The sequence below is a fragment of the Crinia signifera genome, chromosome 6, assembly GCF_055691185.1.
Source record: "Crinia signifera chromosome 6, ASM5569118v1, whole genome shotgun sequence".
In the NCBI taxonomy this organism is placed as follows: Eukaryota; Metazoa; Chordata; class Amphibia; order Anura; family Myobatrachidae; genus Crinia; species Crinia signifera.
The window spans coordinates 92046368-92072300 of NC_139222.1; the positions used below are offsets into that span (position 1 = coordinate 92046368).

Here is a 25933-nt window from a genome sequence, read left to right on the forward strand (position 1 = left end):
GGACTGCGCCGGGATCCTGGGGAGCCCCCTGAGTACCCCCTGCAGCCGCCGGACGACTGCTGGGACCTGCGGCAGCCTCACCTGCAAGGTAGGAGCTGCGTGAACTGCTCTCACTCCCTCCGGCGGCCATATTGGAAGCCCGGCTAGCCACGGCCGCACACCACCACCGCGGCTCCGGGTGAGACTACAGACCCCCGGCGTGGCGAGCACACTCCACAATCCCCGCTTGGCCCCCCTGGAGACCCCTCATTAAATGCTCAGTCCCCCACCAACGAAAAAAAAAGCACTTAAAAACGTCTGAAAAGTGCGGCGGCCATCTTGGTTGTGGCAAAGATCATCCTATGCTCCCACTGTTACACACAGTGAACAACTGCACTCCTGTTAACGTTTCTGCCCTGCCCTGTCCATCTCCCTGTTGCTGACATAATCTACCCTGAACATGGCTGCAGGGATATGCCCACTGTGCTAGCCCCCTAATATGCACCACCTCACAGTGTCTGCCTGAATAAAAGAGCTAACAGCATTTATACCTGCCCCTCAACTGAGGTCCTGCCGGGATACATAAGGCAATATCTGCCACTCCTACAGTACCCCTACTCTGGTGACTCAACACTTACGTACCATTAGGCTCCTCTGTTACTCAGCTATGCCGCCCAAGAGGAGTAAAGTGTCAAAAGCTGTCCCACAGGTGCCTTTCTTTAAACCGTCACCGCGTCGCGTGGGGGTCCAGGCACCTCTACCCACTGAATTGGATACAGCCTCACCTCCGTCTCTGAACACCGGTGAGCCCCCCCGACCCTCCCATACAGGTCCCCTGGCAACCCCGGGGATGGAGGATAGTGCTGCTCTGACCGTTGGAACTTTAAAGCAACTGCTCTATCAGTTTAAAGAAGACATGACGGCGGAGCTGCGAGCGTCGTTCCAGGCGTGTCAGCGGTCAATTGACGACTTAGGTGATCGCACAAACTCCCTGGAGACCAAAATGGGGGAGGTGGTGGGTTCCCACAACTCGCTTATAGATGCTCATGCAACGCTGGAGGAAGAAGTAGCGGCCTTACGAGACAAAGTCAGTGATATGGAGGACAGATCCCGCAGAAACAACCTGAAGCTAAGAGGGGTCCCCGAAAATGTTTCTAATAGCAGCCTTCACGACTTTACCCTAGACATCTTCAGTAAACTCCTCCCATCGGTAGCTAGACCAGACCTCCTCCTTGATCGGATTCACAGACTACCCAAACCTAGGGGTGCGCCTGAGGGTGCCCCCAGAGATGTTTTGATGCGCGTCCACTTTTTCCATATAAAGGAAGCCCTGTTAAAAGCTGCTAGACCTTCTTCTGACACAGCTGGAGCATTAGGCTCCCTACAACTTTTTGGGGACCTATCTAAAGCCACGCTGAATAAAAGGCGGTCTTTTCAGCCAATAACCAGTGTGCTTCGAAAGGCTAACATCCTGTACAGATGGGGATTCCCCACAAAACTCCTCATCACCAGAGACGGCTCCACTGTGGCCGTGTCTGAGGTCGCAGAAGGGATGAATCTGCTTCGCAAATGGAAGCTGATGGAATCTTCGCCCTCCTCCTCTCCTGAACACCGTCTTCAGCAGGACTGGTCGGTGGTGGAGAAATGAGGAGATAATAGCTGTTTTCTTGCCTCCCGCTTTGCCTTATAAGTTCTGACTGAATGCACAAGCCCTAGTTCATACTCAGACGCTATCTGTGTTGCCCTCTGCTTACTTCTCGTATGCCTATTTGGGTTCTCTGTTTATTTGTATTTATTCTTTTTTCTTATTGACTTTTCCTTTTGTGCGTGCTGGATAGCTGAGATGGGCGGGAAGCGACTCTAAAACTAGAGACTGGTTGGTTACATGTCTAGGGAAATTCCCTTAATATGGTACCTTGTTGCCCACCTGAGGGACCTTCTGGGTATTACATTTGAGGATTGCCTCGGATAGGCAGTAATTTGTCTAAACTGCATCATTCATTCCCTCAACGGTGATAATTAGGAAATACTATATTCGTCTGCATGCTGTTAATGCTCTTTTTGCTATAGTTATATGATGTTTGTTATATTGTTCGGTTGACACTGTGGGGTGGGTTGCCACTACCCCCCCAGCTCAAGTATGCCTGGTGCGACGCCCTGTTTCTGGCGTCTCACTCCGACTCTGTATAGAGCCGTTATGTTATGTCTATGTGTCCCTTGCCCTCATGTTTGTTGTCCCCCCTCTCATTCCCTTCCCCTCACCCTCATTCCAGGTCAATTACTCTGCGTTGGGTCAATATCTGCCTTCCGGACTGCCTCATGGTGAATTTTATATCCTTAAATGTTAAGGGGCTTAACTCCCCACAGAAACGGAAGTTAGCCTTAAATTCTTTCTACAAAATGAAAGCCGATATCGTTGCATTGCAGGAAACACATTTCATTAAATCGGCTCCGCCCAAATTTTTTGACAATAGGTTCCCACAGTGCTACATGGCGAATGGTCCCCTAAAAAAAGCGGGAGTCGCTATGTTGGTTTCCTCTAGATGTCCTCTTTCGGTTGAATCCCAGGTGGCAGATCCGGAGGGCAGATACCTAATGTTGATTGGCAAATTAGAAGACTCTGAAGTAACGTTGGTTTCATGCTATGCCCCTAACACCGGACAACTCAAGTTTTGCAGGAAACTTTGTGCTATACTTAAGCAACACTCCAGAGGAGCTGTTATCCTAATGGGTGATTTAAACATGGTGCTTGATGCTACGGTGGATAAATCTAAGCCTATTGGAGGTCGCCCCCAGTCTACAGCCCCCCCTTCCCAATCCTTAGGATTCCGTCAGCTACTAGGGGAATATGGCCTATTTGATGCTTGGAGAGCCAAAAATCCATCGACAAGGGACTATACCTTTTTCTCTAACCCCCACCGCACATATTCTAGAATAGATTTAGTTCTAACAGATAAATGGACTCTAAAATCTGTTACCAAGGCCCGCATCTTACCGATGACCTGGTCAGACCACTCTCCCATACTGATCAAATATGAGCTGAGTTCCCGCAGAGTCCCCCCGGGCCCCTGGCGGCTGGGCACCCACACCCTGTCTAACCCAGAAGCTTGCAACGCCATCAAGACATCCCTGTCAAACTTTATAGCATCCAATAGCCCAGAAGATACTAGTGTCTTTAATCACTGGTGTGCGCTAAAAGCTGTTATAAGAGGCACAGCCATTCAGGTTGCTTCTAGGATCAAACGAGCTCAATCTGCTGAAGCTAGACAATGTGAGGCTGAAGTGGTTAAGCTGGAGGCGGAGCATAAATCCCATCCAAGGGACTCGCAAACCCTCAACTCGCTTCTTTGTGCACGAGAAAAATTGAATGCGTTATCCCTTAGAACAGTTACCAAGAACCTTTTTAAATTAAACCAGAGATTTTATGTGTTGGGCAATAAGGCAGGGCGCCTTCTGGCTAGAAAACTTAGGGGACGTCAGGCTAAAGCTAGGATACACGGTGTTCACAATGCAGCGGGGTTAAAAATATCCGACCCATTTGAAATAGCCAACACCTTTGCAGAATATTATTCTGGGCTCTATAATTTGAAATCTGATGCTGAGACCCCCCAGCCCACTGTCTCTGAGATTGAGAATTTTTTGGCGGAGGTCTCCCTCCCGACCTTGGAGCCAGGAGTTAACGATGCTCTATGCTCTCCGTGGAGTTTAGCGGAGGTTGAGGCAGCCATTGATTCTCTACCCAGAGATAAGGCCCCGGGCCCGGACGGGTACCCTTCTAATTTTTACAAACATTTTAAATCTATTATAGCGCCGATTCTCCTTAATGTGTTCAATAAAGCTTCGGAGGCGGGAAACTTTCCTAAAGAGATGCTAGAGGCACGGATTGTAACTATTCCCAAGCCAGGTAAACCCCCCACGGCAGTACAAAATTATAGACCAATAGCCCTTCTGAACACCGACCTCAAGTTATATGCTAAGCTTATAGCTAATAGACTAGGCCCCCTTTTGCCTTCTCTCATTGCGGCAGACCAGGTTGGCTTCGTGCCGGGCAGGCAGGCCCCGGACAACACCCGTAGAGTACTTAATATTGTAGAGAGCTGTGAACATGAAAAGACCCCTTTGTTAATTCTGTCCCTGGATGCCGAAAAAGCGTTTGACAGATTACACTGGGGGTACCTTAAAGCAGTACTCCTTAAATATGGTCTCTCGGGAAGATTCTTAGATGCCATCTTTGCACTCTACTCCCTTCCCTCCGCGAGGGTGTTTAATAACGGTTGTCTATCTAAGCTGTTCAATATAACAAATGGCACCAGACAAGGTTGCCCCCTTTCTCCACTCATATTCGCCCTGGCTATGGAGCCTTTAGCGGAGAAAATTAGGAGCTCTGCCCGCATAGAGGGTCCCGAACTGGGAGGGATAAACCATAAAATTAGCTTATTCGCGGACGATGTCTTGTTGTGCTTAGTTAACCCAGAGACCTCACTGTGCGAGCTTCACAAGGTTCTGTCCCTCTACTCTAAGGTATCATATTACAAATTAAATACTACTAAGTCCGAAGCCCTCCCTATTAACATTCCCTTAGAGAGAGTTAAGCGGCTGAAAGATCAATATCGATATGCCTGGAAATTGACTTCGATTAAATATCTAGGGGTCCAAATTGCTAGGGCCCCTGATATTTTTCGGTGCAATTATAAGCCTTTACTAGGAGCACTAGAAAAATTAATAGGGGAATGGGGTCTCCATGAAATCTCATGGTTAGGCCGCATAGCAGCAGCCAAGATGGTGCTGCTCCCGAAGATACTATATCTGTTTAGGTCCATACCAAGAGTTCCCCCTAAATCCTACTTTTTGGAATTTAATAAACTATTTGCCAGATATATCTGGAAAGGATCTAGACCTCGCATAGCTAAGAAAATCCTTATTCTCCCCAAACAGATGGGAGGGGTGGCATACCCGGATCTGGGGAGTTACTTCTCAGCCTGTGTGTTGAACCAGGCTAGGGACTGGTTCGCCACTGGGCAGGTGAAACCTTGGGTGACTATAGAGCAGTCCTTTCTGCCTAAGATCCGCCTGTCGGAGCTGTTCTGGCTGCCCAGGGGGAAAATTCCCTCCTGGAGGGGACCAGGAAGCTCAATAAAAGACACCCTACTAATCTGGCATGACTTAATAGCAAAAGACGCCGGGGTCTCCCTGCCCAGCCCAGATCTGGCCATATTAACTATAGCGTCCCTCATCCCCAACTTGAAATTAGATAACTGGGTAACAAACGGTATATCCACACTTAGAGATATTTGTCCGGCTGGTGATCTAATGTCCTTCACAGAAATCTCAGAGAAATTTGATATACCACGACAAGATTTTTATAAGTATCTACAGCTAAGACACTGGCTGACCGCATCTGTAGGTAGACCAGCAGTCTCACTTTCCTTTCCTAAAAGACTGGTCCTGGCCCTGACCTCGCAGAACAATAAAGGAGGCATTTCTAGATTGTATAACGATCTAGTCAGTAGATTACAGCCGGACAACTTACTATTCCAGGCCAGATGGGAGACCGAATTAGGTAGGACTCTTACTAGGGAAGAATGGGATTGTATTGTTCTCTCCTGCTTTAAGATTTCTAAGTGTCTAAGCCATTCGGAAATGTTTTACAAGCTGTGCCATAGAGCTTATTTCACCCCCCGGCGGTTGCATTCAATTTGGCCGTCTGTCTCTAACCTCTGCTGGAGAGGGTGTGGATCCATTGGGTCTCTCCTGCACATATTCTGGGATTGTCCAAAATTGCGACCGGTGTGGGTGGAAGTCTTTGCCCTGATGGGAGAAATTGTAGGTATTCATCTCCCTATGGATCCAGTTGTTGCGCTGTTCCACTTATCTCCCTCTATCCCAGAACACGATAGCTATTTGATAGGTCAGATCCTAATAGCCACTAAAGCAGCGATTGGCCAGTACTGGAAATCCCCGGAGACTCCCGATATTCATCTTATTTTAGGTAAAATACATAAACATTATCTATTTGAAACGATTGACTGCAAATATTCCTCCTCCGCCAACTCTATACAATCTAAGTGGCACAAGTGGGGTACCTATAGAGAAAAAAGAAACCTCCCACTTGGAATCTCCTTCCAGGTGGACCATACTACAATACTGTCTACTGTCTCTGTTGCTATATGAAGTATTGCCCTGGATTCTCTTTCCCCTACCTCCCACTTCCACACCTGTCTCCACCCCTGTGTGTCTGTCCTTCGTGACCTCCTGCCCCTGTCTGCATGTCTTGTATCTCTGTCATTTGTCTAGTTCCCCCCCCCTTGGGTTATCTTGGTCAGTCTCTTTACCGGCTGACCTGATAAATACGTCAGTACCTTATAGACCTGTGTTATAGTGACTTATCAGTACCTTACATAACCATTCTGCTATTATTAATATCTGTTATGACCTCATGTGAGGTACCTCCTGTTCAAATTTGTACTGACTTAATAAAAACTATTCTTTAAAAAAAAAAATGAGGGTGTACAGTCCAAGCTCCCCCAACCTTTTTCCTTTACGTTTGTGTATATTTTATTGGCTGGATGTTTATCTCTCCTTATCTCCCTTGCATTTATCTCTTGTTTAGGCTTAATACATCTGCCCCCAAATGTGCTAAGAGCCTAATTTATTATCTTGTGTAATATTTAGCATCTCTTGATTATGTTTAATCTATTCCAGGTATTGCCTATTCTGCACAATGTAATTTATGCATACACCTTGGCAATTACCCGGGTTTAAGATGCGGTGTAAAAAGGGTATAGATGAACTGATATAACAAAGGAAAAAATCATAGTGCATACTTTCACACCATACACAATGGACAATTGACCAGCTATTTAGGTTGCTGCCTCCAAATGATCAAAAGGCCTATAACCTTTGATTCTAGAACTCCTTTGGAACGTCTAGCCCCAGTGGGCTCCATATGACTATAAGCAGCACAACAGCTATAAAAGTAAATTGCCTATGTGTGGCCTAGACCCTTATGTGTGCATAGAATAAGCAATATTGAGTCTGATACTAAAGCTAATAAATAACAATTATATATGGGCTGAGTCTGAATGTCATAGAATGACTGTATGATACGCTACACTGCAGAGGAAGCTGTGGTTCATCCACTGTAACATATGTGGTCTCGTTAACCCATACAGGAAAACCAAACTCCAAAGAGAGACATTTTCTTTACTTTGCTTTACATTAAGAGAACCAGCTCTCACAGAAAGGGCCATTTCAAGGTAGGTGGTTCTTATTGTTATAACAGAAAACAGTGTAGATGTAAAACCATTTCCTCCTGCTGGTCTCCCCACCTCTCCCAAACACCTCTTCAGACTTGTGAGTGGAATTTCAGGTCTGTTTTAGAAGGGAAATAGCATGCAGCTCTAAACAGGTGAGCCGCTGAAATGACATTTCATGCTTAACATTTAACTACTCATTTCCCAGGGATTCTGACTAAAAAGCAAATATCTGCAGTAAGTCAAGACTCATTGTGGAATATTACTACTCAGGACAAGAATACAGCTCTGAGGCTGGATCTATAGTGGTGGAAGTCTGGTGGCTGTGTGGGATGCCAGTCAAATCTGTAGGTTTCTAAAGGACCAGTTACAAGCAGTGGTGCAAGTAAAGGGGTATGGAGTGGTACGCGTACCTTTAAAAAATGTTGCTGGTACGTTGTACCCTCCAGCATCCCCTGCTGCACTTCTCCCACCCCTCAGGTGGCTGCTGCTGCCACTGAGAGGTAAAGTAGCGCCACAGGCTTTCCCCACCCCTCTGGCGCCTCCGCAGCTGCCATTAAGAGACTAAAAGAGTCAAGCGCAGTGCCGCAGGCTTCCCTCATCCCTCCGGCAGCTCTCAGCCATATCAAATACGATGCAGCTCATGAGCCAATCAGTGCTCACGTACAAGCAGCCAAGGTGATTGGCTGCCTGGCCACAAGCTGCAATTGGCTCACAAATCGGCGCCATATTTGAAATGGCTGAGAGCCGCCAGAGGGGTGAGGGAAGCCTGCGGCGCTGCGCAGCCTGGGGTCGGGGCCTGGGAGTCACTGCCAGTGGAACCTGCACATGACTGTGCTGCTGTGTGGGGCATGAGCCAGCATCGTTGGAGGGAGCCCCCTGGGCAATGAGCATGTAATCCCCTCTTGGGCAACAAGCATGTAAACCCTTCCCATCCCCTAGGCAATGAGCGTGTAATCACCCCATGGCAACAAGCATGAAACCAACTGTGCCAACAAGCACAAAACTCCTGGCATGGAGCATGCAGCTCCTGGCAACTAGCATGTAGGTAAGCAGAACTTATGTGACATAATATGTAATAGGTATTATGGTGTGTGACATAATATGTAATGGGCATTATGTCATGTGGTATAATAAGTCATGGGCATTACGGTGTGGGACATAATGTGAAGTGGGCATTACAGTGTGGGACATAATGTGTAAAGAGCATTACCGTTTGGGGCATAATGTGTAATGGGCATTACGGCGTGTGGTATAATGTGTAAGATTCATTACGATGTGTGGCATAATGTGGCCATGCCACTATTGTCATGTAACCACTCTAGTTTCAGATTACCACGCCTCCTCATGACCACGCCCACTTTTAGCCCACGCGCCTAAGACGCGCACTTCTGGTACCACTAAGAAATTATTTCTGCTTACGCCACTGCTTACAAGGGAAACCATGCATTTCAATGACTGCTCCTTTAAAAAACTTAAGAGGTCAGCCGGCATCCTGCACAGCCCTGGACTTGCACCGCAATACATCCGGCCCCAGTGGTGTCTTGTTAAAGTTTTAAAGTTCATTGCCAAAAATGGGCACATCTCAAATATCAAAATAAGTGTTCACTATTCATACAAGTGACATTTATTTTCAACAGTTCTACAGACTTTAATTGAATAGCAGCCATCAAGAACAGCACTTCAATACATGCAGGTTATATTGTACTGCTGATACAGTGGGTGACATTTAATAGGATGCGATTTTTTTCCGAAATCACATAATTAATGAGATGCAAAATGCGGCAAAAATCGCACATTCTGAAGTGGCGATTTTTAGTAACGCCGGAACGCGCATCCATATGTTTTCCCATTATAAAGTATACAAATTGCATTTTTAATGAGATGCAAATTCAGGACAATGTTACTGAAAATCGCCACACATGGAGACCAGGTTGCGATGGGCGAATTTGACAGAACCATGCACAGATCATTGAGATCTGTGCATGGTTCTATGGTAAAATATGTGAAAGTTTAATTTAAAAAAAATGGCGTGGGGTCCCCCCTCTTCAGCATAATCAGCCCCGGGCTCATTGAGCCAGACCTGGTTCCAAAAATACGGGGGACAAAATGCATAGGGGTCCCCCGTATTTCTGAAACCAGCCCCAGACTCTTGGACCATATCATGCTCACCGTGGCTGGTCAGCCTTGGACAGGGTACTTGGGGGAGTGGGGACCCCCCAAATAAAGGGGTCCCCCCCAAGTTTCACCTATCCGGGGCTGAAGCCTGTGGCTGCCAGCCTGATAAGATTAAATCAGCCTTACAAAACATTGCTCTTTTTTTTTTAACACAAAATCACAAATGTAGTCAAAATTGACTAAAAACCGCACATTATCACACTTTTTTGCCCGGAATTCGCATATTAAATATGCAAATTCACAGCAAAAAATTGCAATTTTAAAAAGTGCAAAAGTGCAATAATGTGCGATTTCAGAAAGTGACTAAAAATCACATCTCATTAAATGTCACCCAGTATGTCTATATCTTCTGCTCCAAGTTAGTGACTTCACATGTTTAAAAAAAAAAAAAAACACAACTCAAGGAGCACAAAATTGACATGAATCTCAAATAGTTGTCTTGACATTAAAACCTTTCTAACATTCAGTTCCACTATGAATGAGATCCATTTTCTGCATTTCCTGTGATAAGTGCTATTTATAATTTTCTATCAGTTCTCTTGTATTTGCATGAACAATCAGATTTTTTACAATTTATACAATTTTTGTACAAATAGATTTCAATTATGTTACTATACAACTAATCACAACTAATCCCTTCCATGCGTTGTAGTACCACCACTGACCACTAGAGGCCACTCAACCGACCAAATTACTCCTTTTTGTACTAAAAGAGGTCAAAATAGAAAGTTAAAGCAATTTTTGCAGGGACACGGATCTGTGTCAAACGTGCTGGATATGGAGAGAGGGAAGAAAGATATTATAGGTATGTGCAGATAAGTCAGGGATGGGGAACCTTCGGCCCTCCAGCTGTTGTTGAACTACACATCCCTGAATGTTTTTTAAAAGTTTTAGCATGGCCAAATAGCAGAACTGTAGCAGTGCATGCTGGGATGTGTAGTCCAGCAAAAGCTGTAGGGCCAAAGGTTCCCCATCCCTGAGATAAGTACTGTGGGTGGGGTGGAGAGTTTGTGGGCTGTTAGCTAGTACATAATAAATGGTATTATCGCACTTGTTACCCAGAGTCTATGCTTCCCCTGAGACTAACAAGTCCCACAGGAACGTAGTTATACTAGCATGCCTTAAAATAGTTCCCATATTTATTTTAAGGAAAAGACCGTAAATATTTCTATAGATAGGATCACTGAAGTACATGGATAGTAAGGCTGGTACTATAGCAACGCAGATGTTATCGGTTATGTTACTGTTGGGAATACTTCTGCGCACACTTTCACATATCAGTCACAATGTGTGCTCGGGGGCAGTGTTCCCAATCAAAATATGGAATAGACAGCTAGATGTCATGTAGAGGAGACCCTGCTAGTAGCTGTGAACAAACGGCAGCATTTGTCATTGTGCATTAAAATTAAACACTTTTTTCTCCTTCTCTACTGATGCCAACTTACTGGGTGCATTTCTATGGCAATATTGCATTGATAGGGACAGTGCACCAATGGAAAGTACTGTGCCCAGCTCAATCTGCACCTCAATGGGTGCTGTACAAGAGTTCCTTAGGGCTCTTTATTAGTCGTGTAACCCATATAAGCACTGAAGCTCTTGTACAGTACTTGTGCAGTGTTCTACATAGAATCATATTTAGATAACAGGAAGAGCCTCTTACTGGTGTTGCAAAACTGCCATTGAAAATTGCATTGCGACGGCATACAACTAACATTCCTAAAACTTTATATGGTTTACCACATCGACAGTGGTGCAGAGAGGAAGGGGCGGGTACCTGGGCCTGGAAGGAGCCTTCTGCGAACCTGGGTCTTTGACCCTTCTTACCCTCCCCTCACTGATCATGACCCCCCCCCCCCCCCTTCCCTCCTCCTGTATCTGAAGGCTCAGAGGTTTTGCGGTTGCTTTAAAAGGGGTGTGGCTAAACTTGTACATTTAGGCCACACCCCCAGGATTTCAAAGGGCCTGCCCAGCCTTTCTAAAGGTCTTGTCATTGATAGTGCAGTTGGGCATATGCATATTCATGGTTACAGAAACATTGATGGTTTTGAACTATCCTAGTGTCATGTCCATTACTAGTGCCATATTGTTTTTATTTAAATGCTCTTACATTTAGAATTCACTTACAATAAATATTTTATGTATATTGTCTGTTTTGTTGCACGGAAAAACATGAGGCATATTTTTGGGGCCCTATTGTATGTGCACACATAGATGAAACATTACAAAATAACACATAACGTGTTACAAATGTCACACCCAAACCCAATCCAGTTTTCACCAAATCCCATCTACAAACTCCGGTGATAAAGGTCACATGATGGAACTCTCAGAAATGATTATACTTGACATTGTCCAGTGATGTTTGGTTGATCTACATAATTATTCACACAATGTAAAAACTATTCCTATTTCTAACATTATCAATAACATACAAAGCCAGAGGTCTGTGGGAGTGCAATCAATCTCACTGTACACTGGGTTGTGATATGCCATGAAAAGCTCTCCCCCACAGCCAAACAAAGCTCTTGGCAAACAATTAATCCCATCTGGTTACGCAGTGCTGGGGGTAAGGATGTCACACACCCCAATACCTAGTAACTGTGCCACAGCTTGTTATTACAGGGAGATTGTTAATTCCGCCAAGGACCATTCTCCTTTACTCTTTGCAAAACAATGTCGAAATCCTGCTCATAATTTGGCTCAAATGTAAACGATCTGAAAATGTTGCTTCTTGACGGCAGAAAAAATGTTTATTTCAGTATTTCGATGTTGAATCACTTGTAATTGCTACCAGTCATTACAGGATAAAATGCAGACCATATGGAAGGAAGTGCATGCATACTAGGGAGATGAAGCCGCTTTCTTATCAAAAACCGAATGATGCAAAGCAGGAAGACATCCCCCTAACAATCATATCAGATGTCATGGGAGATGTGACGTTGCTCTTTGCATCTCCCCTCTAGTAGTTTTGTTTTATCTTAAAAGTGGAGGGACAGAGATTACGGCTGTCTCCATTACACTTAACAACTTTGTCCAGGGGGGCCTATGAGGTATTTGTGAGGGTAATGTAATGCAGGCCTCATGGCAGAAAATTGCTTGGAGCTCTCCGGAGACATTGGCTGAGAGGAATAGGCATGTAACTAGGCCAGTGCCAGTCATGAGCTTGGTATGCCTGAGTGTTACACAAATGCACATGCATGAAACAGCCATTATCCGGGGAAAAACTGAATCCTGCTCCAAGGCTCTTTCCAACTACAGAATGCCGAGCCCTGCAAGACAAGAATTGGCCACTGCAGCAATGATGGTCCCCATGCCATCAACAAACCAAATTCAGCAACTTCACATTGCCAAGCATACCACATATTCCAATTGCCACCATACTTAAAAAGTAGCTTTCCACCTTGAAGGGTTGGGCATAAACCCCATTGACTTACACCCTCAATTCATTGCCTCTATTTTGACCTCCAAAAAGGTATTCATGATGGTTCGGCTACATAGATGGACATATTTGTTGGTACCCTTCCAAAAAGAAGAACTCAGATTCCTATCAACTTCAAGAACTGAGTGTTCACTTGCTGCATAATATATCTCCCCCATTGACAGGAGCCATTGTAAATAATCAATGTGAGAGAAGGACCCATGGACCGCCGAATGGAATGTGTAAGAGCCATCAGTGGGATTAAGGAGTCACCATGGGTCCATCAAGGAGTGATCAGCCAATAGGTTGGAAATATGTTGCCAATGGGTACTGTGTATATGTGTAGGTGTAGGAGATTTATCTTTAGGAGGGGTCCAAGACCGTATTGAAATCTCCTCCCAATCTTAAATTATGATCGTGGATTGTGCCTACTGTGGAGAAGTTGAGAAATATATTGGTAAAAAGTCTGTTGTTCGTTATTCGGTGCATAAAAATTAAATAGGGTGAGTTTAGCGTCATAAAATTGGACATCCATTAATATGTATCGATCCCCCCCTGGGTCAAGAAAAGTATTTAGGATAGTGTATGGGAGGTGGAGTGCGACAGGAGCCATTTTGACACTTCACCTGTCAATGGTTTAATGTGCTTTGGATGACCGGTGTATACTCAATGTACTGTAGTAGTAGTAGTAAGATCACTGATGGTCTTATACACAGTGCAGAAGTGAAATCTATGGTTGTGGCTAGGGGGTAGATGTGCTAAAGTTTCAAAAAATTACAAGTGTAGGTGTTGCCCATAGCAACCAATCTAATTGGGACTTTCATTTCTCTATTGCTGCAGTAGTAGTGGTTTTGCCTGGTACATTGACCATAAATAATATGAATTGATCTTGGTCCACCAACCCAAGGCACCCCCCTGCAAGTGTTCTGAGGCACCCCAGGGTGCCTAGGCACACAGTTTGGGAACCACTGAATTAAGCTGTTTTACTTGATCGTAAAATTTTTGTATTGCGCTCTTTATTTTCCTGTCAATTTTTTTTTAGTTTTTTTTTTTTTAAAAGAGACAAAACCATTTACAAGCCTTTCGCATCCAAAGGAAACTGCACATCACAAGCTGCATTAATCTCGTGCTCTGTTTACAGAAAGATTCTGTAAAGCCCCATACACACTACACAATTTCTCTGACTATCCAGTTCCCCATAACAATGATGATATCAGTAGTATTGCCTATTGTGTAGTGTGCACGAGGTTTAAGATATCAACAATTACCAACACTGTGAATAACAGTTTGCTTCTTGGTATAAACAGAATACAGTTCTGATACTTGTAAAGTTGTGCATAATAATCTACTATCTGAATAACATATGTTTACACCTATCAAATGTGTTCTATTAAATAAAGCTAATGATACTGAACAATTTTGATGACGGAGTCAAGGTGCATACACACTGAGCGATTTTCCCCTGTCTAAACAATTTCCCAGGTGATGGACATCTTTCTGTAGCAGGATGCTATGGATATCCGTCCACCCCTTCGCTCATCTGATGAAAATACCTGCAGAGGAGTGGCTGTGGCTGGTGATGATGCGGGAGCGCGCAGCAGCGCTCATCGTTGCCCCGTAAACACTGGCGGCTTTTGAGCTAAAAGCAGCTCAAACGGCAAAACTGAGCTGATTTCAGCTCCAAATCGCCCAGTGTGTATAGGCCTTTAGTGTTTACTGACCACCATTTATTAATCTGACAAGAAACAGGGGTCTACTTAATAAACAAAAATATGGCCATACCTTTGCTTTCTCTGTAGTTATACCCCTTTTTAAACTACCTGAAATAACCCAGGTTTGTAGGCAGTGTAAATGCACCCAGCTGAAATATGCTGATTCGAGCAACCCGCCATTTCAACCCGGGTAGCGAGCAGGGTGCTCAAAGATTAGGAACCTCTGCCTTAGGCTATTAACCACTTTTGAGAAAAAGGGGTGCAAAATGGGCCAGGTGAAGAGTGCAAATCAGTCTGTCATTGCAAGCTATTCAATCTGTGGCAATTTCAATTCTGCCCCTTCCCTGGCAATTGATTTCCCGCATAACAACATTTGGATGAAACAGATTTTTTTTATTTTATCCTAGTACTTGCATTTTAGCCATCTAATTTACTGTGAGACACCATACAAAATCACAACATTAATACAGATTTGCTTATATAGCATAAAACATTACATTCCTGCGACAACTTAGGGGGAGATGCAGGAAAGATTTCAGAGAAATAAAATGGAGATGCTGAATATAGCAACCAACCAGCTTCAAACGGTCACTTCACAGACGGAGCTAGATAAATAACAGAGTGGAGAAGTTGAATACAGCCACCAATCGGCTTCTATCTTTCCCGAAGGTTTTAAAACTGCTCCCCCTTCGTGCCCCCGCACTGCCTGACTGTTACACATTTACATAATTCAAATGTCAAAAATGTATTTATTAGAAACCCAGGTCCGATTAAGCACATCCCAGGGAATATAAAGCTGACTGGGCTCATATTACATATTAAATATCTTTCAGTGTCGCTAAACCTCACCGCTGGATATTTAGGACATTAATAAGTAGCTACATCAGGAATTAGACTAATGTCTATATTAGCGTTTCCTGGTTGGCTACAGGGAGACTGTGTGTGTTTTTAATCTGACCTGGATGAGAACCAGTTCTTTCTCAGCAATAATAGTACATTTGGGGGACTTCGTGAAAAGTTTATTGGCTGGGCCCTCCTTCGTACTGCTCCATTACCTCCCTTCCTCCCAGGATAATATCAAATTGTGGAAATGTTACAGATATCGGCCTCCCACCTTGCAGAAAGCTATGAATGAAGGGATAGATAGTAAGAGGTTTTATAATGTCACAGAGAGCAGGATGAGGTTATGTGACAATTGGTACACAGAGGAACAACACTGTATCACACAGTAACCCCCTTTCAGAGATCCATCATCTACATCATCTAAATAAATAAGCCGGTACTTGTTTCCTAGAACGGCCACAATCGTGAGTGATCGTGGCTCTTAATTAAGGGACACGATCCTCACGATGTGGCCGATTTTTTACAATTTTTTCACTTTGATTGACAGAAATCGGGTCAATCGGTCGGTCGCGACCAATTAAAATCGGCCGCGATGCGACCGACCGATTGACCCGATTTTTCCATAGACTTCAATGTTAAAAAAAATTTTAACATTGAAATCGGGAGGATCGCGTCGGTCTTGTGCCATTATAATGGCACAAGATGAGATGGACTTGATTAAGTCCATCTCACATAGGGTAAAATGATAAAAAAGGTGAAATGGCCCAATATGACCCATTTCACATTTTTTATGTGCCCGCCATGACCCCACGATACACGTCAACCCGAAGCGTGGCGAGCGCAGCGAGCCCGCGAGGGGCGGCGGTGCGCGTCCTCCGACCTTTTCATTCCCCTACTATCCACTAGGGCGTGGAGTGAGAATAGAATAGTGTGGCGAGCGCAGCGAGCCACCGAGCCCGAAGCGTGGCGAGCGCAGCGAGCCCCGCGAGGGGACGCGTATACCTGTGAAGTTAGACGCGTGCGCTCGCCACGCTTCGGGCTCGGTGGCTCGCTGCGCTCGCCACACTATTCTATTCTCACTCCACGCCCTAGTGGATAGTAGGGGAATGAAAAGGTCGGAGGACGCGCACCGCCGCCCCTCGCGGGCTCGCTGCGCTCGCCACGCTTCGGGTTGACGTCTATCGTGGGGTCTAGCCCACTTAGTAACATTTGGGGGGGCAATTGAAACAAATCTGGTGAAAAAAAAACAAAAAATCGGGTGAAAAATCGGTCGGTCGGATCGGTCGCATCGTATGCGACCAAATCGCATGCGATGCGATCGATCCGATTTTTTATCTTACGACCACAACGATCTAAATCGTTGTGGCCGTGCTAGGAAACAAGTACCAATAAGCCTTGCAGGTGTTGTATATTAATGATAAATTGATGGATAGTATATTCTTCTACTCGGTTCCTGTTACAGCTGTGAGTCTATCGCCCCCAGGCAATGCACTTTCTACAGTCTAATAACTGTATATATTTGTACAGTATGAACTAAAGGAGCCTATTCATACACCACACACCGGTACTGTGTATCTGCAACATTATGGCTTATTGAGGTGTTGGGACGTGTTGCCTTGGCATCCATAGTGCCAGTGCCCAGCTGGGTGGTATGTACTGGTCACCCACTCTGGTGGTATTTTATTGATCACAGTACAGAGGCTGAATCTTAGGGGAAAGTATGGTGCAAATGGTGACCATTCATCTACGCTCTCCATGATGTTTTAGAACATATGTTGTAATTCAGCTGCAGCTCCTGGAGGTAGTTGCTCCTACAATATTGATGCTTACAGGATACTGGTAATTACAAGCATTAAACTAGCCAGACTCCTAAGGTTATCTTTCCAACCAACTATTTGGCTGATTGGAATAAACATTTGGTAATGTATGAGAGCAAATTACAATTGTCCGTTAATGTCAAAACACCAGAAAATGGTTCTTCATAAAAGTTGGTTAAATCTGTATATTCTCAAACTCAATACCCCCAAACAGTGCATGTTTCCCAGGTCACCTTACAGAATCACAAGGGAAATAATTATTTCCACCTGTAGATCTTTAACAATGAGAACACCTGTCCATTTGCTTGAGGATCTGGAAACCCATATTTGATAGAAAATGGGCAGTTATGATTTGCTCCTATACATGACCCATTCCAGAAGGGACAATATGTTCTATATCTGGACTTCCCTCTTAATATTTGATTGGCACCACCAGTGTTGAACTATTAAATTGGTAAGACAGTTGTTCCAACACAGGTGATTGCATTTGTAAATTTAGAGGGAAGTCCAGGAACAGAGTACTTTGTTCCTTCTGGAATGGGTCATGTTGGGAGGTGTGCCATACATTACCAGTTTTTCCTTCCAAAACTAAAAGAAACTCCAGATGTGGAGAGTTTTCCTCTGACACACATCAGGTGACAGATGGCAGACTGGGCAACAGTTCTACAAGTAAAGTAACCTGTATATGTGTTACGTTGCTAATCAACTTTTAGGGGATCGATTCTGCTATGTCTCCCTTCACAGAAAAAAATGGCAAGTTTTTCAAGGGGAAGGGAAGCCTGTTTCTGACAGATGTCTTACACTTAGCCAACGCAACTACAAAAACGATGATGGCTGCAGTGGCCAGCATAAAATCAATCTGAGACATTGACTTCCACTTACAAAAGTGTGATCCCTAGCAATAGTTGAGCGTATACTTACTTAACATAAAGTAGTAAACAGGCTTCCATAGCTGCAACTACAGCCACTTTGCATGTGGCCCTTAATGCTTAAAACACCATTGGCTGAAATCACAAAGTGATCATATCTTTTCATTGATCAATCTAGTCACATGTCGGGCTGTGTGCCTCTTTACATCTTGTCTTTGTAACATTGTGATAGTTTGGTTGTGGCATTTGTTTGGCAAGTGGACTTTTGGCAAAACCACATTATCCCCATTGAAGAAGTATGTTATTGAATGCAGTTGGTCACAATAAAGGTCTGGCTAGAAAGTCTACTCTTAAAAATGTGGCAATATCCTTAACCACCTCTATTCATACAAGAAAAGTATGTGTGCTCCGAAAATATGCAAAATATTTGAAAACACATGGGAAAACAAATTGTCAGGTAACATTTGCAAACAAGTCACCAGCAAAGTATTAGAAGTGTTCAGAGGAGAGTTGTACATTGTCGAAATACCATAACCAGTATATAAATCTTTGCTGCTGCTCCTGTCCTATCATAATATAATGGATTCCAGATCGGGACAGGGGATTAGAGCGGCACCAAGGTACAGAATACAGCTGGAGCCATTTATGATTGTTAACCCTTTCTTCACTTGAAAACAGATATTATAGAAAATGCATTATTCTACGTAACTTTAGTTATTACACGAACATGTAGCCAAATATCCTCCCTTAATTGGATTAACCAATCGGATGATCTTTTGGGAGGTAGACGTACAGAATTTCATTACAGAAATAGCATAAAAAGCCTAAACTATGGTAAACATCTTATAATCAGATATATAAACCTGTAGCAAGTATTCATGATATTGAGATAACAAGATTGTGAAAGGAAAAGGAAAGAAGTTTTTCCTCACATGAATTGTGGCACTGTATTGGGGGAAAATATTGTAGTCTGAAAAAGGAGGCAATTGCTAAGCATGCTCCTAAATGCTGAAGTTATATTAAACCCCCTACTGAATAGGCTACTACCCTGCCAGGGTAAGTAAGTCCAAATGACTGCTGTGCAAGAGTTTGATGCTTATAATACAAATGGCATATGAATGGGGTGTAAGGTATACAGACTAGTGGTTATCAAAGGCTGTCCTTAGGACAAAAACGGTTTCCCGGGTCATCCAGCAGGTGCACAGTTGTACTTATTATTCATTGACACATTTTAAAAGATCCACATACGGAGCTAATTATATAGCTTGTGATTTTAGGAGGATATATGGTAAACTTTTTGGGGTCCTGACGAGTGCGTTTGAGGACCAATGATATAGTGCATAAAGCCTGGATTCTTGAACGTCACAGGCTCCACTGTGTAATATGGCCATAGTAAAATTGACAAACGTTGTCCGTAGAGGGTAAATCCATAGACTCAGCAATACACATAATTGCTTCTTCAAACAAGTTAGTTCCTGGCTGTAATGGTTTGTCAGCCTTTCTGTGAGAGCCAATATGACTGACAACTTACTTTTCCTTCATTATATAAACTCTGCTGCTTTTTCAGCATTACCTAAAAGTGTGACATGTAATATTTCCTGCTCTGCAGATCCCAGCATGTTGCGGTGAGTGTGGAAGTTTAATCTTCCTGTGGCTTGCTTCACGCTTGCAGAATGTGCAGTGAAACACCATACCCAACAATGTATAGATGTGTAGCACTAGTTTGACAGACTTAACCCCTTGCTCTCTATTTAACCACCTGTCCAGAGGCAATGGTCATTCCTTTTTCCAAAGAAAGCAGTCTACTATGCGTGCACATTATGCAATATTAATATTGACACAGTGTGTATTTACATGTACAGTACTGTTCCGTTTTTTATTAGTGAGATAAATATTTAAAATTTAACATTAAGCATTAATTTCATATCTATAAGGAATATATATATATATATATATATATATATATATATATATATATATATATATATATATACATACATACAACAAAGGGTGACTCAAGTCGCGCCACTCGGAAGGCCGCTACTCTAAAGAGACTCCCCTGTTAGTGGGAGACGAAGGGTATGGATAGTAGAAAGAGTAGAGAGCGCCAAAAGTTTCCACCACCTTAAGTGCAGTACATGAGTCAGATATACAAATGATCAAAACATGTTTTTAAAAATTGACATATTTTATTAAAACGTTTATAAGAAAACGTGTGGTGTCTCAGTTCTTTTGAAGACGGTAACAACCCAACGCGTTTCGTCTTTAGAAAGACTTCATAAGGGGTTTTAAAATAGACACAAAGAATACATGGAGATGCCTCAAATATTTTCAAAATATATGATGAAACTCAGTGGTAAGAGCGAGCTCGCAATCTTCCAGACGTTTATCTGGGGTAGACCAGATGGTGCAGGTGGAACTAAGTCCGCATAAACAGACGTTGCTGTATAGATACTTGTAATGTGGCTTAATGCTACAGAGGTTCTTCCAGATGTTATCTAGGGTGAACAGGGTGGTAAAGATGGAACTACTTCCGTACAAACAGACGTTGCTGTAAAAGACACTTGTACGGTGGCTTTATGCAACCGTGGTTCTGCACAAATGTAGCAAAGAGGGCATCAGCAACGTTGCTGATGCCCTCTTTGCTACATTTGTGCAGAACCACGGTTGCATAAAGCCACCGTACAAGTGTCTTTTACAGCAACGTCTGTTTGTACGGAAGTAGTTCCATCTTTACCACCCTGTTCACCCTAGATAACATTTGGAAGAACCTCTGTAGCATTAAGCCACATTACAAGTATCTATACAGCAACGTCTGTTTATGCGGACTTGGTTCCACCTGCACCATCTGGTCTACCCCAGATAAACGTCTGGAAGATTGCGAGCTCGCTCTTACCACTGAGTTTCATCATATATTTTGAAAATATTTGAGGCATCTCCATGTATTCTTTGCGTCTATTTTAAAACCCCTTATGAAGTCTTTCTAAAGACGAAACGCGTTGGGTTGTTACCGTCTTCAAAAGAACTGAGACACCACACGTTTTCTTATAAACGTTTTAATAAAATATGTCAATTTTTAAAAACATGTTTTGATCATTTGTATATCTGACTCATGTACTGCACTTAAGGTGGTGGAAACTTTTGGCGCTCTCTACTCTTTCTAATATATATATATATATATATATATATATATATATATATATATATATATATATATGCGCAACAAAAATATAGAGTGCGCCTTTGTGTATGTCACCACCACCACCATAAAGCAGGTGTATATTTGACACTTTTTCGTAGTTTATACAATTTATTAAAAATAAGTAAAACAATTTTTCAGCAATATTTCATTCTTATGTAGTCATGTTTTCATCATTCCAATGACCCAACTCGTTTCATCGCTAGGACTTCATCAGGGGTACAAAAAACGACTCAATAGAAATAAGCTTTCAGCTTAAAAAAGGAGACTGGTTCTTCCTTAGATCTTGAACCGGTTAAGGTAATTTAAAAATCCGCAGCGGTGTTGAATGGGGCAAAATGAGGTGATGTATGGAGAGGAAAATTCATCTGTCCTCTCACAGTAATGTGTCTCTCCTATCGCACCACTCCAATGCCTGCAGGAGAGACACATTACTGTGAGAGGACAGATGAATTTTCCTCTCCATACATCACCTCATTTTGCCCCATTCAACACCGCTGCGGATTTTTAAATTACCTTAACCGGTTCAAGATCTAAGGAAGAACCAGTCTCCTTTTTTAAGCTGAAAGCTTATTTCTATTGAGTCATTTTTTGTACCCCTGATGAAGTCCTAGCGACGAAACGCGTTGGGTCATTGGAATGATGAAAACATGACTACATAAGAATGAAATATTGCTGAAAAATTGTTTTACTTATTTTTAATAAATTGTATAAACTACGAAAAAGTGTCAAATATACACCTGCTTTATGGTGGTGGTGGTGACATACACAAAGGCGCACTCTATATCTTTGTTGCATTTTCCATTCTCCTTTCCCCACTAACAGGGGGGACTTGTAGAGGTGCGGCCTACCATTTCAGCGCAGTGAAAGGGTTATTTCTTTTTATATATATATATATATATATATCTGGGTATAGCAAGCGGCACTCGCAGGACTTGTCAAGAGTAAATAGATGACACAGGGTCTGGTAGCAAAGTTTCAATCTTTACTGATCGTTGTCAAGCTCAAAGCATACAGTGTACAATAACACATATAAATACCTTTTCACCACACCGAGTGAACGGGCGTCAGCTTCCCACGGCGATTCAGGATCAGATGACGTCACCCTCCGGCGACGCGCACCCGCCGGTGCGTCCGGAGCCGCTACGTGGGTTGCTAGGCGACCCTGTATACAAAAAACCAAAAGTGTCAAAAAACATGTGCAAAACATAACAAAGAATACAATCAAATACGCGGACAACATGTAACATGTCCCAATACAATGTACAGTAAAACAATGCTATAATATAAACGCATGAAGGACAGAGGCACATGGGCAGAGAGGTCGCAGGAAGGGTTTAATGTGATAAAAAAGTCTCACAGGGAAGGGAGCTATTTATCAGTATGGAGAAAGAGTAACACGACCTATATATCTGAAAAGTGGCTTCAGAGGAAGCATGACATACTGATACTCTCATTGAGTCCAGCAGGAGTGACGGTGTTCAGCTTATGGATCCAACGGGATTCAATCTGCAGTAATTTCCTGTCCCGATTACCCCCTCTTGGGGACCTGATCTATTATGGTATAGCGTAGAGTGGCAAGACCATGTTTGAACTCCCTAAAATGTCTTGCGACGGATTGTTCAATAGGTCCAATTTTGCCCTCTAGGGATAATCGGATACTTGAGCGATGTCCAGCCATCCGTTCTTTAAACGGTCTTGTGGTTTTTCCTACGTAGAGGAATCCACAAGGACAGCGGATAATATAAATGACATGAGTGGAACTGCATGATAATACATGCCGGATGGGGATTCTAGCGTTGGTATGAGGATGGGCAAATGATGGACCTGCCTCCATGAAGCTACAAGTAGTGCAACCGATGCATTTGTAGCATCCATACTGATAAATAGCTCCCTTCCCTGTGAGACTTTTTTATCACATTAAACCCTTCCTGCGACCTCTCTGCCCATGTGCCTCTGTCCTTCATGCGTTTATATTATAGCATTGTTTTACTGTACATTGTATTGGGACATGTTACATGTTGTCCGCGTATTTGATTGTATTCTTTGTTATGTTTTGCACATGTTTTTTGACACTTTTGGTTTTTTGTATACAGGGTCGCCTAGCAACCCACGTAGCGTCTCCGGACGCACCGGCGGGTGCGCGTCGCCGAAGGGTGACGTCATCTGATCCTGAATCGCCGTGGGAAGCTGACGCCCGTTCACTCGGTGTGGTGAAAAGGTATTTATATGTGTTATTGTACACTGTATGCTTTGAGCTTGACAACGATCAGTAAAGATCGAAACGTTGCTACCAGACCCTGTGTCTGTGTCATCTATTTACTCTTGACAAGTCCTGCGAGTGCTGCTTGCTATACCCAGCTATATTCAGCATCAACTTCGGTTGTGACTTAAGAAGGCACCCAGGCCATTCATCCTCATCCTCCCCCTGAGTGCCGATCATCATCTGGACTATACATTGCTGCCGCTGCTGCGGTTTGTACGATAAGGCACCCCCTTGGATTTACTGCTCCTTCTTCCCCTCACCCCCCCTCAAATACTGCAGGAGACAGATTCGTCAAATATGCAAGAAGGTACTGGGTTTAGACAAACCATATTACCAATAAGAGAAATCCTCACCTATTCTGATGTTGACGCAGATCAGATCCGCTTCAGCGACAATTTAGCCGCTGCAGGGGGAAAGGAATCCAATGAAACCATCTTCAGCAAGTTATTGAAACTAAAGAAAAGAGAAGTTGATTACTATTTGCATGGAGTAACCCTATCAGACTACCATCGTTCCGGCCATATCCCCAGAGGGTTCCGCATTCGCAATACTCCTACCATAGGCAAATTCAATCCAGAATTTTGCCGCAAATGGGTCGCTATATTAAATAAATGTAGCTTAGACCTGATTCTTCTCGTTATCACCGAAGCCACGAAGGAACTGACATCCGTGAAGGAGTCTATCGCCCAATTTGAAGATCAGTACACCAGCCATCTTAAAGCCGATACTGAGACAGATTGGCTCAATAAATTGTCTACTCAAATAGACAATTATCGCTCTGAGCTAATTAAATTCAAAAGGAATAAACTGGACATTGTACAAAAAGACTACATAGAAGGTAAAGTGTACCCTTGGACACAAAACATTCGTTCAGATCGTACTCGCACTGACAGAAGGCAACAGCAAAGAAAACCCAGATACAGAAAACACTGGGGTGAGACTGAAACCTCCAGTGGGGGAGCATCCACACAGAGCGATCAAGACGATCAATCCCGTACAAGAAAGCCCCCTTTAGGGGTGAAAACCCGCGCACAGCGGGTGGAAACGGGGGACATTTTACGCGCAGAGGAGGCCAGTTCATCCGGAACCTCAAGAAAAAGAACCACCAAGAAGAACTACAAATAGTATTTAATTTATCCCACCGGACTCTGTCGAAGGAAGAAATGGGAGTACTGAGTAAGGGTTTAAACTTCATACCCACCTCCACCTTTGACGATTTCCAGTGGAAAATTGATGCCTATAAATTTAATCGCAAATTGCACCTAAAAGAATTTCATGAGGAACTCCAAAAAAAAGAGTCTAATCCTCCAGTCAACAGAGTACCAGTGAAAATTAAATCTACGTTTGACCCCAACACGAACAATCAGACCCTCAAGAGCTTCAACAAAGTACTTGACCATCTTGCCACCACTGAGGGACATAAACCTCCGATACACAGTGCGAACATGTCCAGGACGGAAAGAACCTGTCTGGAAAACCTCAGCAAAGATCAAACAATCGTGATTCGCCCCGCCGACAAAGGTGGGGGGATCGTGGTGCAGGATCTATCCCAGTACAAAACTGAATTATACCGTCAGCTAGCAGATGAAGAAGTTTATTTACGTTTATCGGGAGATCCTACCTCTGTCTACAACCGGGAACTGAAATTGATCTTGGATCAAGCAACCTCGGCTGGTTATATTGATCCTAACACAGCCAAAGCCCTTTTTGAAGAATTTCCCATAGCTCCTTTGCTATACTCTCTACCGAAGTTACATAAAGACATGGCTAATCCACCTGGACGCCCTATCATAGCGGCGAGAGACTCCATTTATTACAAAATCACCAAATATCTCGACTTTTTCTTCCAATCCAGCATCCAATCTCAACCGACTTACCTGAAGGACACTACCGCACTGCTTTTGAAATTACAGTCCTTGACAGATCTGCCTGATCACTTCTTTTTATGTACCATGGATATAGTTAGCCTATATACCAACATCCCCCATCAGGAAGGGATTGAGGCTGCACGTTTGCTGCTATCCAATAGTACATCCTATGAAGGACCACACATTGAGTTTTTTCTTCAACTTTTGACATTAACTTTGGAGAAAAATTACTTTATGTTTGACGGTAAATGGTATGTCCAACGCAGGGGCTGCGCAATGGGATCTTGCGTAGCTCCTGCGTTTGCGAATTGCTTCATGTTTAACGTTGAGAATATGATGTTTTTTAATAACCCGATTGTGTCGAAATGTATCCACCTGTTTGTTAGATACATAGATGACCTACTTGTGGTATGGACCGGTTCCAAAAATCAGTTTATTCAACTTATGGCTGAAGCCAATGCTGCCCATCCCACCATCAAATTTACGTACGAAATTAGTGAACAATCGGTCCACTTCTTAGACGTACAACTC

At 43.5% G+C, this 25933-nt stretch overlaps 1 long non-coding RNA gene across 1 annotated transcript in view; it reads right to left on the bottom strand.

The window, feature by feature from the left end:
* LOC146007019 (uncharacterized) overlaps positions 1–25933 on the bottom strand; it is a 318388-nt gene that overhangs the window by 263459 nt on the left and 28996 nt on the right. The window contains exon 2 of the long non-coding RNA XR_014444197.1: positions 23888–23987. This is a non-coding gene — a long non-coding RNA (uncharacterized LOC146007019). The remainder of the gene's footprint in view (positions 1–23887; positions 23988–25933) is intronic.